The sequence below is a fragment of the Limulus polyphemus genome, unplaced genomic scaffold (assembly GCF_000517525.1).
Source record: "Limulus polyphemus unplaced genomic scaffold, Limulus_polyphemus-2.1.2 Scaffold147, whole genome shotgun sequence".
In the NCBI taxonomy this organism is placed as follows: domain Eukaryota; kingdom Metazoa; phylum Arthropoda; class Merostomata; order Xiphosura; family Limulidae; genus Limulus; species Limulus polyphemus.
The window spans coordinates 357,935-373,768 of record NW_013665757.1 but is presented as its reverse complement, the minus strand read 5'-3'; positions in this window follow the sequence as shown (position 1 = coordinate 373,768).

Sequence of the window (15,834 nt, the reverse complement as noted above, 5' to 3'; positions counted from 1 at the left end):
GACGGCTAGCGCAGATAGCCCTCGTGTAGCTTTGCGCGAAATTCCAAAACAAACAATGTAATTGAAAAGAAATTAAACAAACAAAAAGTTTTGACTAAAAGGACTTTGATCGTTTGATCTTATTAACTAAATTACGATTCCCTACAAGTGAATTAATTGCAAAATAATTTTGGTGAAATCTGGGCAAATATGCAATCATATTTACGATACTTGTGTATAATTCACACTGTTTTAACTCTGGTAAAGTTTTTGTTTGTTTGTTTGTAATTAAGCACAAAGCTACACAATGGGCTACCTGTGCTCTGCCCACCACGGGTATCGAAACCCGGATTCTAGCGTTGTACGTCCGCAGACATACCGCTGTGCTACTAGGGGGGCCCCTGGTAAAGTTCGACTATTTCAATCAACCCTTTTCTTTTACACAAAATGGTCAAACAAATGTAGGGTGTGTGTTTCTTTGTAAGATTCCACTATAGTTTGTTGTGTGTAATATGAAAGTTTCAGTAAAGTTTTTATTGTACTTATATACATTTAACTGAATGGTCGAGTATATTGAACTTTTAATTGGCTTGTGTTTGCCAGTGTTGTGTTTCTTCTTGGAAGTTTTATATAATTTCTTAACTATTAAATTACCTAAAACATCTAGCTGACTCAAATAAAAAATACTTTGTTTTTTCTGACTTGTATTCCACAAATTAATTTATTTTCTATTATTTTTTTTACAAAACGTTTAGTACAGATTTTAGAGCGTTAAAACAAGTTCGTGTTTGAATGGCAGTAACGAGAAGTATTTTTAGATAGCTGTTTCACAAAAACTTGCTTTTTTTACTACAGAAAGGAACTAAGTAGAAACCTGCTCACAAGACTTTTTAAATGTGTGTTGTTTTCGTCATTTAGCGATGTGGTAATTTAGAAATTTAGTTACAGTCTCGCTTAAAAAAAATTCAAATAACAACGAAAACATGATACAGTTTAAGTGATTGAAAAATAGTTATGCAGCGAGCTTAGAATTTTAGTGAAAATTTATATAGACGGTTACCTGGCCCGGCATGGCCAGGTAGCTAGGGTGCTCGACTCGCAATCTGAGGGTCGCGGGTTCGAATCCCCGTCCCACCAAATATGCTCGCCTTTTCAGATGTGGGGGCGTTATAATGTGACGGTCAATCCCACTATTCGTTGGTAAAAGAATAGCCCAAGAATTGGCGGTGGGTGGTGATGACTAGCTGCCTTCCCTCTAGTCTTAAACTGCTAAATTAGGGACAGCTAGCGCAGATAACCCTCGTGTAGCTTTGAGCGAAATTCAAAACACACACACACACAACTGTTATATCGCCAACTATTCGTGTTTTATTTCTGTGGGTTACTAAGTTTTGATGGGAAGAGTTTATCATTCGTATAATGGTCACTCAACTTTTGTTTTTAACTGGTCGTTTATGTTGAAATGTTTAATCTATTCTCTCACGCGATCATGAAGAAGAACAGGATTAAAGTGCTACATGGAAGACTGGAGAAGTTAAAATATACAGCCAAAATAAGGAAGACTGGAGCATAAATTGCAAATCAACTAAAACTTGTATGTCAGAGCATCTTTAACCGAATAAAAACATTACAACAAATCAAAGACAGAAGATAACATTGAAAAACAAAAATCTTTATAGTGATTCTAAGAAATTGAAAACTTGGACGTCACGATGGTGCTAAAGTCGCGCACCACCATGCATAATGCAAGTCGGTATAATGACGTTGAAAAACCATCAGAAAAGTTTACAAAGCCTAGAAAAACCGACAATAACTATACAGGATGGTGCTAAAGTCGCGCACCACCATGCATAATGCAAATCGGTATAATGACGTTGAAAAACCATCAGAAAAGTTTACAAAGCCTAGAAAAACCGACAATAACTATACAGGATGGTGCTAAAGTCGCGCACCACCATGCATAATGCAAGTCGGTATAATGACTTTGAAGAAAACATCAGAAAAGCTTACCGAATCAAAATAAGATGACACTAACGATACAAGATTGTACTAATTACTGTTAAAGTCGTGCACCACCATGGTATTCTCGAGTCGGTATATTGAATTTGAAGAAAACATCGGAGAAACTTACTGAGACCCAGTAAGACGACACAAACGATACAGGATGGTGCTAAAGACGTGCAACACCATGATGTTTACAAGTCGGTGTAATGACTTTGAAGAAAACATCGGAGAAACTTACTGAGTCCCAGTAAAACGACACAAACGATACAGGATGGTCCTAAAGACGTGCACCACCATGATGTTTACAAGTCGGTGTAATGACTTTGAAGAAAACATCGGAGAAACTTACCGAATCCAAATAAGACGACACTAATGATAAAGTCGTGCACCACCACAATTTCTAGAAGTCCTGCCCTTACCACTGTTCGAAATGTGTGTCTTTAATATCACAATACAATGTTACTCTTGCACAGTATGTTATTTCACAGATTAAATTTTTTTGTTTCGTAAAGTTTCGTAGAATTTTATATCCTAAATTCCATCCTTCACACCCGTACACTATCACTAATATATCAAGGTTTTTTCTTAATAGTTTGTTTTGTTTGTCTTTAATTATGCACAAAGCTACACAAGGGCTATCTGTGCTCAGCCCACCACGGGTATCGAAACCCGGTTTCTAGCGTTGTAAGTCCGCAGACATACCGCTGTGCCACTGGGGGGCTTTTTCTTAATAGAAAAAGACGTAGTTAAGTGTATCTAAAGAAATAAAGCTTAGATAACGTTTCTTTCTTATACTATGATAAATCCAATAATACCCATAAGTGTAGGGTATTTATGATAGACGTGGTGTGTTATAATATTGTCGTAACGGTTTTAATTGTTGTAGTTTTTTTATTATTATCATTTTGCAAACTGAATAATACAAACTTTAATACACTTTATGATACCGGAGTGTTTATGTCTTTAATACAAGTTCAGCACAAGCACCATCGTTTTATGTTACTAACATCTAAACAGAAATTCCACTTACTTGTGTATTTCATATCTCTTGTACTGTCGCAAGCAAAAGATCAATAATTTACAGCACTGAACTAACTAGCTGGTTGACAACAACGAAGAACATACTAAATCATCCATTGATTACTCATTAAGTGATTAATAGACTTGTAATTTAATAATTTAATGTAACACATTTGCACCTCTTTAATCATATATTCTAGCCTAAATCGTTCTTTATATCTTATTTAAACATTTATAAAACTTTGGCAAAAATCCAGGACGTTAAGCATTGTGACATCAAATCTCCCTCTGACCAAATAACAATACAACGTCTTAATCTTTTTAAAAAGAATCATTTTTATTTGTTTCTTTCGGAAATTCGAGCAAAGCTACAGAATAACCTTTCTGTCGCTTTGAAACTGGTAGACTTAACGGTAGGCCATAGCATCCACTGTCAACTCTTGAGATACATTTATCAAATAGTAGAAATTAACTGTCACTTTTATAACGCACCCTCGACATCAAAAGCGAAGCGCAATGTTTTTTCGGCAACAGCTCGCGAACTTTGGATCCTCCTATCCGCAGCCCGGTACGCTAAACATTTGGCCCCACCAGGCCCATTGAAAAACTTAACCCACAACAATGTTTAACAGGAAGTCTTCAAAAAACAATTTTACTATTTTCAACATACAAAAAATTAAAATTACTTTAACGCTTTATTGCTGTTAAAATTATGCTGTTTGGATAGCAGCACTTTTCAATAGGCAAAATTTGTTAAAAGAAAGTTATGAACCTCAACAAGGAATTTCTTAACTTTATAACGGAGACGTTTCTTTTGTTTCACACTATAAATATTTTCATGGCTTAAAAACAACAAAATATTTTACATTTTTGAAAGGTGTAGTGTAATCTCTAATTATATTATTGAAGGTACACTATGATTGTCAGCCGTAACATTTTCTGAACGATATACCATAGTTTGAAAGTGCAAGTTTCATTAATTTGCGATTTAAAACATAATGTTATTTGAAAAGTATTTTAAAATACAAACTGTAAATTAGAAAACTTCATTCAAACTTATGTAATGGTGTAGTGCACTCCGACGTCACCGTTAGGGTAAAGATCTCAAATGTTAATTCCAATTGTTTTGAGTGAATCTTAAATATATATAATATATTCAACACCAATTAGTTGAGACTTCTTACATTAAAGTCAAATTGAATACAACTCAACTTCCTTTAACTTAAACAACAAGGTAAAAACTAATATTAATTGTGTACAAAATAAAAATAATTAACATTGAAACGAGTTTTAAAATCGTATATATTAACTAATTTACTATCTTTCTAGCTTCACTATAATATTAACAACATTGCTTTTTGAAAATATCTCCTATCCTGCCAACACGAAACAAACAATGACCTTTGGTTATGAAAATCAATCTCAGGTGTAAATTGGATAATTTTTTTAGGTATCTTTTTAGCTTTTGAAGAGTCGGGACTCAGCTCCAATTTCAGGAGCCGGAGTGGTTTTCCAATGTGCTCCGACAGCACTACACCCTTGAACACATACGTATCAATAACTTATCTGACCGTTACCGCAAACTATATATATATAAACATATTTGACTATTCGGTCTCATAAGCGTAGTCCAAGAATTGTCGATGGGTGGTATTGACTAGCTGTTTTCCCTCTGGTGAAGTACTTCAAAAATTAGGAACGCAGATAACTCCTGTATAGGTTTGTTTATTTGATTTATTACAGATTCGGATTCAAATCGAGATGTTTCTACCTATTTTGAGGAATCAGATTCGCAGTAAAATCACGGTGTTTTTTATTCTACCTATCATGAGGTATCAGATTCACAGTAAGATTAAGGCGCTTCTATCTATTGAGGTATCAGACTCAGAAATATCAAGGTGTTTAAGCAGTCTTCCGATCTTCATCTTGTTCCAGGTGGCTAATTATACAGCGATGCTATTCTCGAAACTTTAGAAAAGAAAAGTAACGTCGACACTTCCTCTAAGACTTACCTTGTCTACAGATCTCTTCAGTCACAAACGCTGCGATCGTTCAAGTTAAGCGGTTGTGGTGTAGTAAACATCCATTGAGACAATACACATGGTCCCCTGACAGCTCGAACACACGTGCCCAATACGTTGGCGGGAAGAAAGACTCAGTCGAGCCGTGCGCTTTTGGCAGTCGGCGCGAACTAAAGCAAAGGCGGCAGAAGGTAAATCTCTTCAGCGGACCCGATGTGCACCACAGAAATCGAGGTCAACTTGAGAGCACAGTGAAGACCAGTCGTGGAGCGACGTTGACCTACCAACCTGCAGAAGACAGTGTGAGCCTCGGGATAATTTAATCCATCCAATCACAGCATCTTATTTCACAAGTTAAATGTTTTGTTTCATAGAAGTTTGTTGGATCTTATCACCTAGCCTCCATCCTTCACACCCGTACAACCCCCTTCCGCAATTCCTCACATGACAGGTTGCTCCTCAGGTCACTACCCTGCACCGTACTGTTCTCAACGTTTTGTATTTTCTGAGAACAGCTCTAAAACGACTCAACTAGTCCAGGACTGCTAAAACAAGTTGCTATTTATACACATGCATAAATATAATGGAAGCATGCTGGAGTAGCAGTAAGACAAAGGCAAAGTGTAAAATTGGATATTACTAATTATAGTGAATTAGAACAGTCAGTGGGACTTTAAAACGCTAGTAATGTAATTACTTAATTCGACAAGAACTCGGATTAGTTACAAATTAACAAAACAGTTTTATTTCGTTTCAATCTAAAAGATTGCCAATTAATTAACTACTCTGAATTTCATTGCCACAAGTTTTTGGACAGGGAGATACTGGAACTAACAATTAACAGTTTGTTTAATCAACAATTTCTGGCTAATACGATACTTTGAAAGAAGAGCGTGGCATTGTAAACAATGTTCTAAATCACTTAGTGACAATGTATCCTTAAATGTTCGTTCCGACACAAAGTACCAACAAGTCAATTCACACAATACGTTACCATATTTAGCAATACTATATCACTATAACAGAAATGCCATATCACTCGCTACATGCTACAACACTTAGTAAGAGTATATCATTACACATGTTAGAATATTTAACAACAGTGTATCACTCACTACACGCAGTGTCTCACAACACTTAATAACAATACACCGTTGGGAAGAAATTGCTATATCACTTAGATATAGAAAACATATTTTGTAGTGATTTATTTCTAACATCAGTAAAACATTATAGGAAGACCTAATCATATTAATTGTTCTTTTAACTAGACGTTGTGGAATTAGATTTTTCAATTTAAACGACACTTCATGCGCATGTCTGAACGGCCATCACAGATACTCCTAAGCCTAAGATTCAGATATAACTGGTCTAATTTTGGACTACTGACCAGAGAAAGCAGCCAGCAGCAACACAAGTATAAGAAAGTGACCAATTTTTATCATGTTTTTTTTTTTCCTGTTGTAATTACCTTATCTTATATGGTATCTTATCAGAGTTTGCCCTATTACACAGCTAGGACTTTTTTCTTCTGATATCACATCTTGATATAGCTGACCCCTATATTCTAGGTTCGCTGTTTTTTTTGCAAAATATTTAAATCACCATTTTCTGATAATATCAATCATTGAATTCGCTTAATGCTGACAACGACGTAAAAAAATTCAAACTTGAAGCCCGAAAATACTTCCTTCAAACAGAGGCGTAGCCAAGGGGAAACCCAAGGGGGGCCCAGTCCCCTGAAACATCCGGGCATATTGATCACATATTGTTTTTAAGATTTTATATACAATAAACTCGTTTTGTAGCACTTAATAAAAAATAAGTAAAATTTCTATAAAACTATTACATTTGATTTGTTTTAATGACCATTTTATTAAAAATTTAGATCAATTTCAGCCTTTTAATTTATTTACCACTGCCTTCGAATTAATCAAGAAAACAAACTTGAAATAAAGATCAATCTAATCCATATATATCTCAGTAAGTTTTTACGTTTCCAAACTCTGAGTGCTTTTAACTATACACTCATTTTCAGGATTTAAAACGCTTAATTACAGGGTTGTCACCCCCAGTGGCACAGCGGTATGCCTGCGGACTTACAACGCTAGAAACCGGGTTTCGATACCCGTGGTGGGCAGAGCACAGACAGCCCTTTGTGTAGCTTTGTGCTCAACTTCAAACAAACAAGCTACAGTGTTGTTTTGGAGATAACGAGTGACGTAACAAGAATTTGAGAGGCCCTAGGGAACGTCTTGTAGGGGAGTAGAGGTGGCTTTCTATCCGCTAAACTCTTTGACCATGATCATATAATCATATAATAATTTCCTTTCCTTCATTCTCTGAACCTTTTTCTCTCACTTTGCGACTAACAACAAACTAACAAATTCTTCTTGTTTCCAGCGTTTGATGTCCACTTATCGGTTTAGACTTCAGATGAACACATTCAAAATTAAAAGAACCCCAGATTTAACTATAATTAGTAGAGAGAAGTCGCATTCTTAATAAGCAGCTGTAATAATAATGATAATTAACAAAGCGGATTGGGTCGTGCTATAAAGGGATCCAGAAGAAAAACGGACAGTGTTCTTTCTTCTTATTCTTGCATAAGTGTCTTTTATTTTACGCTTTCACACACACACACACACTAAAAGTTTTTAATCGAGTTTTATACTTTTAACTGAGTTTAGCAACAATCAATGAGGAGACATTAAAGAAAATCATAATATTTTACGGTTTTAAACGTTGTTGTTTTTTACATATTGTTATTAAGTCCATTATTTAGATTAAAATATAAAATATGTTATCAATGAATAAAAAATTATTTATCCATTTGTTTTTTGGGCCCCGGGGAGCGCCACACCTGGTTACTCCAGTACTGTTGAATAATACTACAAAAGTTAATTCAGAAAGCTTCAGTGTAAATGCTTGGTACGTCGTTTGGTACACAGGAAAAAAAAACAGAGATCAAGGACAGCGAGTAGAGTTGGAGGCAAACACTTTAATTTTTTAGCATCATTCGGGCGGGAAATTCTCAATATCTAACACAACTTTTTTTATTTTAAAAGTGCGTAAATGATAAAAAAATATATATGTCAACTGCGGTTATATCTTTTCACTTAATAGTTTTGTTGGTTTCAGTGATGGAAATGGGGGAACGCGCCGTGTACCTAGTTCTCAGTTTGCATTATTTTTCCCATTGGTCAAGTTTAGTACTACTGAAGATGTTTATTAATACTATCGTCACTGATCAAAGGTCATGTCATAGCGTTTGTTGACTTGCATTCAAAATTTTATTGAACTACAATTTTATGAATGTATGTCAGTAAGTTAGGGCGCTCGACTCGCAATCTGCGGATCGCGGGTTCGAATCTCCGTCACACCAAACATGCTCGCCCTTTCAGCCGCGGGGGCGTTATAATGTGACGGTCAATCCCACTATTCGTTGGTAAAAGAGTAGCTCAAGAGTTGGCGGTGGGTGGTGATGACTAGTTGCCTTCTCTCTAGTCTTACACTGCTAGATTAGAGACGGCTAGCGAAGATAGCCCTCGTGTAGCTTTGCGCGAAATTCAAAACATACAAACAGTTCTTAATATAAAAGTAAATATTAAAAGAATACACCTAAATATTGATTTTTGTATGTTACGTGGTATGTTGAATGCAGCATTGATTCAAATTATATGTTTGTGATGTCCAAATACAAAGTCTAAAGTTTCTTGTGAATTAGGAACTCAAATTACTGATATCAACAAGCTAAAATGTAAAATAAGAACCTCCTATCTTTTCTATTTGCTTTTTTATACCTATCATCCCATTGCTTCTTCTAAACTTGTACCTATTTCCTAAAATCCATTTCATTTCCTGGTTGGTTTATTTGATTTTAGCGAAAATCTGCACAATTTACTGTCTGCGCTGTGTGCGCTGCAGGATCTAACACTGTATTTTAGCTTTATAAGCCTTTAAACTAACTTCTGAGCCACCAGGGGGATGCATCCAATATTTATTAAGGAACTTTAAAATTTCTCACATCAAAATCGAGTTGTTGGAAAAGTTATTATAGATGGTTTTTCGATCGTTGTAATGTTATACATTATATTCTAAACTACTATTGAATAAATAACAAATGGATGATTATTGTTTTTGCAAACATATTGCTAATCTGTATTCACAACTATATTTTTATACGCTTTTATTTCGTATGAGGTAACCAGAAAACGGCTACAAGAGAGGGTTATATGTGTGTGTTTTCAGGGCAAAGCTACTCTATGGCTATCTGCGCTCTGTCCACAGCGGAGAATCGAACCAGGGATCTCAGAGTTGTAAGTTCGTAAGCCTACCTTAATACTTAAGGATATGCAACATTCTTTCTATTATTATTATTATTTTCACAAGCTTTCGGCCTTTTTCAGGTTTAATTGAAATTACCCCATCACACATGCACATAATTGTTTACTTACGTTATAAATCTGTAAAATGTTTACAACAGAGGAAATTAAAAGCTTCTCTATCAATATAAAAACGCAGATTGCAGGATAAAAAACCTGGTGTCGAACATGTTCGCCCTTTCAACTGTGGGGCCTTATAATGGGAAAATCCCAATATTTCTTGGTGAAGAGTAGCCTAAGAGTTCGCCGGCTGTGATAGGCAGTCCGAGATCAGGGACTGTGTCAGATAGCCTTAATAGCTCTTCCATAAACAAAACCAACAAACAAATATTAAAACATGATAGGGTAATCCCGGCTAAGTTATTGTTATTTTCATTATTGCCTGATTTTATTTTACATTTATATAAAACTTTCATACTTTTTGGCGGATCCTGAACCAGTTGTCCATCTATTCGGAGTCACTGGAGAATATAGAATGATATTTCTCTAAAATATAAAATCATTCAGGATTATCTAACTCAAATACGATAATATCATACAATATTTAATTTCAAGTTTATTTCAAGAGATAATTTCGTAAAAAAGAAGGAAATGTTGATCAATATATTGTACAGGAAGTATCGGATGTACAGGAAGTATCGGATGTACTATCACAAGAAAAAAAACTACCTAAATCGTTTTTCTAGTTTCACTTAATCTTCTTATTCAACCATTTAAAAATCAATAAATAAACTCAGCAATCTGAAGACTGTGGTGTGGTATAACTTCAACTATAAGAGATAAGTTATGTAGCCTTGAAAACCACTGCTGAGAGGAGGGCTTAACTAGCCTCCCTTCCATTCACCCACCCTCCCTATCGTTTGTGTACTATGCCCACCCTGAATAAGGCCACGTTTGCCCGTAATAATTTATTATTCTAGTTTGTGTGTGTGGAAGCTACCTAGGTATATTAACATGAAAGGACAGAGTATGAAAAGATATTTCCACCCTTAAGGTAAGTAGTGTTTTGACCTGATTATTAATCCTGTAAAAAAGCCTTTACAGAGATGGTTATATAAATAGTTTTAGTACACAATAGGCCTTTTTTATATAATTTCAAGCATTAGCGAAAAATTATCTCCGTTGGAGATAGTTTATTTGTAGTTCGAACGACAGTTTCTATGGTGGAAATAGTCCAAAAACAACCATGAGCACTCCCCTCTTCCCGTCTAGTTGCCCACGTGATTCAACAAAATCTTGTATTCATAAATTAGTATTGCTATTTTTAAGGACATGACCTTTTTTGTAACCTTCTGGCTAGAGTTGAATATGAATAAACCGTTTAAACAAAGAGTTGTGCATTGACCTTCAAGATAGTGACGCGATTTTAGTGGGGGGGGGGCAAGTTTAAGACGGGGCAGGAGTCTTTTAGGTTCTTGGAAGCTCTTGTTTGTTTTTCAGATAAAAACTTGAAAAAAGTTTATTATGGAAGCAATTTCTGCAATTATGTCCTGTAGTTTTAATAAATGATACAATAACAAAATTACTTGCCAGTTTGAAATGCTTCCATAAAAATCTCGAATTATCAAAATCCAATAAACCATTTTGTAAGAAAAGAGTAGAGATAATTATTTATTTTTATTAAACTGTTGAAACACAACGCATCTTCGGTCATCAGCTACATCTGGACCTTGCGCCCATTTTTGTTGATGTTAATCTTCATTAAATCTGAATCTTAGGTTGTTTATTCTCTTTGCTTTTGAAGCCATCTTAGTGAAATGACTTGTGTTAGAATCTAGTGACTCAGCGGTAAGTCTGAGAGCTTATATCGCTAAAAATTGGGTTTGAAACCCACGATGAGCAAAGCACATATTGCCCACTGTGTAGCTTTGCGCTTCACAACAAACAAACATGGAAAACCTGCAATTAATTATAAAGTTAAATCGGTCGTATGACCTCCATACTGATCGAGTTGACGTTTTTCCCGTTAATTGGTAGTGTGGAGATATCCAATGCAAAATCAAAACTGTTAAAATTGGATGTGCTTAATGTTTTCATAACAAAGCATAACCTTCAACTTTGTTTTAAAATTAAAGAAACTTTTCGAATATGTAATCTCGAAAAAATTGTGCTTTTCCCATTATCCCGTTTTAGCTGGTTTGATTTTACTCTTTTTTTGTTGTTGTTGGTCTGTGACATGTATCAGCTGTACAATCTCAACAAAACTGTGTATTTCGTTTCAAAGGCACTCAGAAAATATAAAAGAATAATAAGGTTCTACAAAACTGAGATAAGTTTTTACCAAATATAACTGGTAAAGTACTGTTTATATATCTCCGACATTTTCGCGTTTTTTTAATTGCATATAGTATAAGGCTCTTCGATTTCGAAATAAAGCCGAATCTCGTGCCTTATTATGAAAATACTGAACAGGTATCTACAGCATGGTTTGTTTGTAGTTAAGCACAAAGCTACACAATGGGCTATCTGTGCTGTGCCCACCACGGAAATCGAAGCCCGTTTTCTTGCGGTATAAGTTCGCAGACCTGCCACTGGGGGACATTAAAGTGGAGGATAGAGTTTTTACCCATTACAAAGTAAGGAAAACAAATATAATGAAATTTACATTTAATATAAACCCTGTGAACGTAATTAAAATATAATCTATATATGTACTGTATAATATATATATATATATATACCTGACATTTTCAAACATGGCAATTTTGTGTTTGTTTGTTTAATATCCAAAAATGTCTATACGGAAGACACAAGGAATAACGCTGTAATGCTAGTACACCCATCTTTCTGGCTATTCTAGTCCTATACTGGCCACACGACTGTCTTTGTTAGACTGGAGTGGCCAGTATAGGACTAGAATAGCCAGAAAGATGGGTGTACTAGCATTACAGCGTTATTCCATACAAAATTAAGTCTCACCTCTCTGACAAGTAGAAACACTGCTATTTGCATACAGTGATGTCCTGATTACGGAATGTATAATAAAACAACACGAAAAAAGTCTTAAATCAGGTTTCCTATGTCACAAAACTAATGCAGACGTCGTGGAACTGGAATATGATTGAAATCAGACACAATTAACCATAAAGATCTGCTGTTTGAGATGAATATACTTTAATTGTTTAAATGCAGACGCCGTGGAACTGAAATATGATTGAAATCAGACACAATTAACCATAAAGATCTGCTGTTTGAGATGAATCTACTTTAATTGTTTAAACACAGTACACTATTAATGAAAAATGAAACTCAAAACTTCTCAAAATGACCTGAAAAGCCCAGAAGGTCATACCCCCCCTTTTACAAATCGCTGATGAGATTGACACATAGAGTTTGATCCTCTATTTTCGTTTATTGCATTCTATCCTTTGTTGAGTCATATATATTTGAAGGAAACGGAATTAGTTTGCATGTGGAGAACAAAAGCTTTTCCCGCATCGAGACACGTGTTTTGTCTCTTACAATGTTTGTTTTGTTGTCAACTTCTGAAATAATTGGTGTGTTGCCTTTAATTCCAGATTCCTCTTTTACATGAAAGATAACGACTTTGTTTACGTCAAACGTACTTGTTGGGTATTTGAGTGCAGAATTCTAGAATTCTTGAGTACATAATTGAAGCATTCCACTCATTTATGGAAGGTGAATATATAAACCATCCCATTGTGTCTTCGTCTTATGTGCCCGGTTTGTGATTTTTTATTTATTTTATTGAACATTTAAATTAATATTTCCAACCGTTTATAGACATTTGAGACAAAAAATAAGATTGTTGATGTTTATAAATACCAATGTCGAATATGATAATTAAAAATCAGAATTTACTTGCTTGTGTTTTATAATCCTTTAAGAACTACACATAATATTAGCACGTGGAGAACTGACATCTCTTCCATTTCCTGCTTTTCCTGCATCGAGACTGAATTTCATGTATATGTTATGTGTACTTGTTCGCATGCTGTGTTAAAAGCCAAAGTTAGATGGCTTAGACAAACACACACATATAAGGGAATTAAGAACAAGAGTCATACATGCCGAACAAAAAATAGTATAGGAAAGCTGGTACAGTCCACTCGACACCTAAAGAATGGGGTCATAATGTTTATATATATATAACATAGCACTAAGTCACTGACTTTTTATTTTGTAAATAGTTTGGCAAAGGATCGGCACTCATAATAACCTGGATAAAAATATGTGAAACTGTTATCCTGCACCTTCTGTCTTATATAATAAATGAGGTGTTCAGTGTAAGTGAAAGCTCCCAAAAAAAGAAAAGACGTGCGGTGTAGTTAATAGGTCTCGGTTTACTGCCCCCTCCCCCATTAGCTCATCGATAAGTCTACAGACTTATGATGCTAAAAATCAGGTTTCCATACCCGTAGTTGGCAGATCACAGATAACCATTGTGTAACTTTACGCTTAACAACAACAACTAAGTGTATACCTAGAATAGATGTTCATTGTAGCTGACGGGTCCCAGTGTATAACAAGAATGAATGTCCATCGTAGATGATGGGTCCCAGTGTGTAACAAGAATGGATGTTCAGTGTAGATGACTGGGTTCCAGTGTATAACAAGAATGGATGTTCAGTGTAGCTGAAACGTCCCGGTGTATAACAAGAATGGATGTTCAGTGTAGCTGACGGGTCCCAATGTATAACAAGAATGGGTGTTCAGTGTAGCTGAAAGGTCCCAGTGTATAACAAGAGTGGGTGTTCATTGTAGCTGACGGGTCCCAGTGTATAACAAGAATGAATGTTCAGTGCAGATGACGGGTCCCAGTGTGTAACAAGAATGGATGTTCAGTGTAGATGACTGGGTTCCAGTGTATAACAAGAATGGATGTTCAGTGTAGCTGAAAGGTCCCGGTGTATAACAAGAATGGATGTTCAGTGTAGCTGACGGGTCCCAGTGTATAACAAGAATGGGTTTACAGTGTAGCTGAAAGGTCCCAGTGTATAACAAGAGTGGATGTTCAGTGTAGCTGACGGGTCCCAGTGTATAACAAGAATGGATGTTCAGTGTAGCTGACTTACACACTGGGACTCCAAGAATGGATGTTCAGTGTAGCTGACGAGTCCCAGTGTATAACAAGAATTGATGTTCAGTGTAGCTGACGTGTCGCAGTATAAACCAAGAATGGATGTTACTGTAGATGACGGGTCCCAGTGTATAACAAGAACAAAAATGTACACTGTAGATGACGGGTTTCTAATATTGTAGAGCTTTCAGTGTACGTAAAACTTGAGTGTTTTCAGAAATACGAAAATAATAATGTTCACCCAGAAGAAAGTATAAATACTTCCATATATCTTTGAATAATTTCGCAAAAAAATGTAATTTTCCTGAGCTTCAAAGTGAAAAATGTACAAATCATGACTCTGGATGTACAGATTAATACAGCCTCATATAATTAATGATAAGTGGGTACCTAACATAATTCGAGAGAACTGAAAAATGGCAAAATATAAGACTTACTTTTACGTTACTTTCACTTCGACACAAAATGTATTCCAAATTATCTGATAATTATAACCTATACTAAATTCAAAAATTTCACATGAAGAAAAGCGTTTTATTTTTAAAATGCTATGTTAAAAAAAATTATTTAATAAAAATATAATAATTACAAAATGATGGTTAGGTAATTATTCCTTTCATTCAAAATCCTTGGAATTATCCAAGGAACAGTTAGGATATAACGTTAATGAAAGAAGGTTAAGACAATACAAGTATGGTAATCTAGTCATTCTGATGTCAGTTTGAAGCCATAAAATCACTTGTAGCAAGTATTTATACAGACCAAACCTGTTACTACAGGATTGTGCCATGTCTGTTATGCACTCATTTGATTTTGTTATTTAAATGGAAAGCTCTAGAACCTCGTTTTTGTTTCGTACTTTGTACACTTGCTTAGATAAAGATGGAGAAACCTTTTGGACTTTGACCTTTTATTTTTGTATTTCTTCTTTAGTTTTGGCACAATGTTTCTCACTGAATTTCATTAGAGCTTCCTCAAGGCGGATTTACACTTAATTTTTCCATACTGATCTAAAGAATAAACGGTATAGTGCTAGCTTAAGTAACTAAACAAATACTATGTACCATTTGCGTGTCAGTGGTACATGAGCATGAAACAGGGTCGTGAGCATGATTTGACTAAATAAAACCAGTTTACGAGGAGCATCTGAATTTGAAACGGCGACAATGTGACTAGTTGGTTTATTAAAAAGTTTACGTACACGTCCCTAACGAAATGAACAAAAAAAAAGGCTTGAACAGAGACAGTTGATGTAAAAACCGGAAAAATTAATTTGTGTATCGTTGATTGCTGTCAAACCACTGCGCATGCGTGTCCTTGGTGTGAAAATATTTGCGTTTTCTTAAGAAAATAGTTTGTAAAAGAAGCATTATACCATTAATGA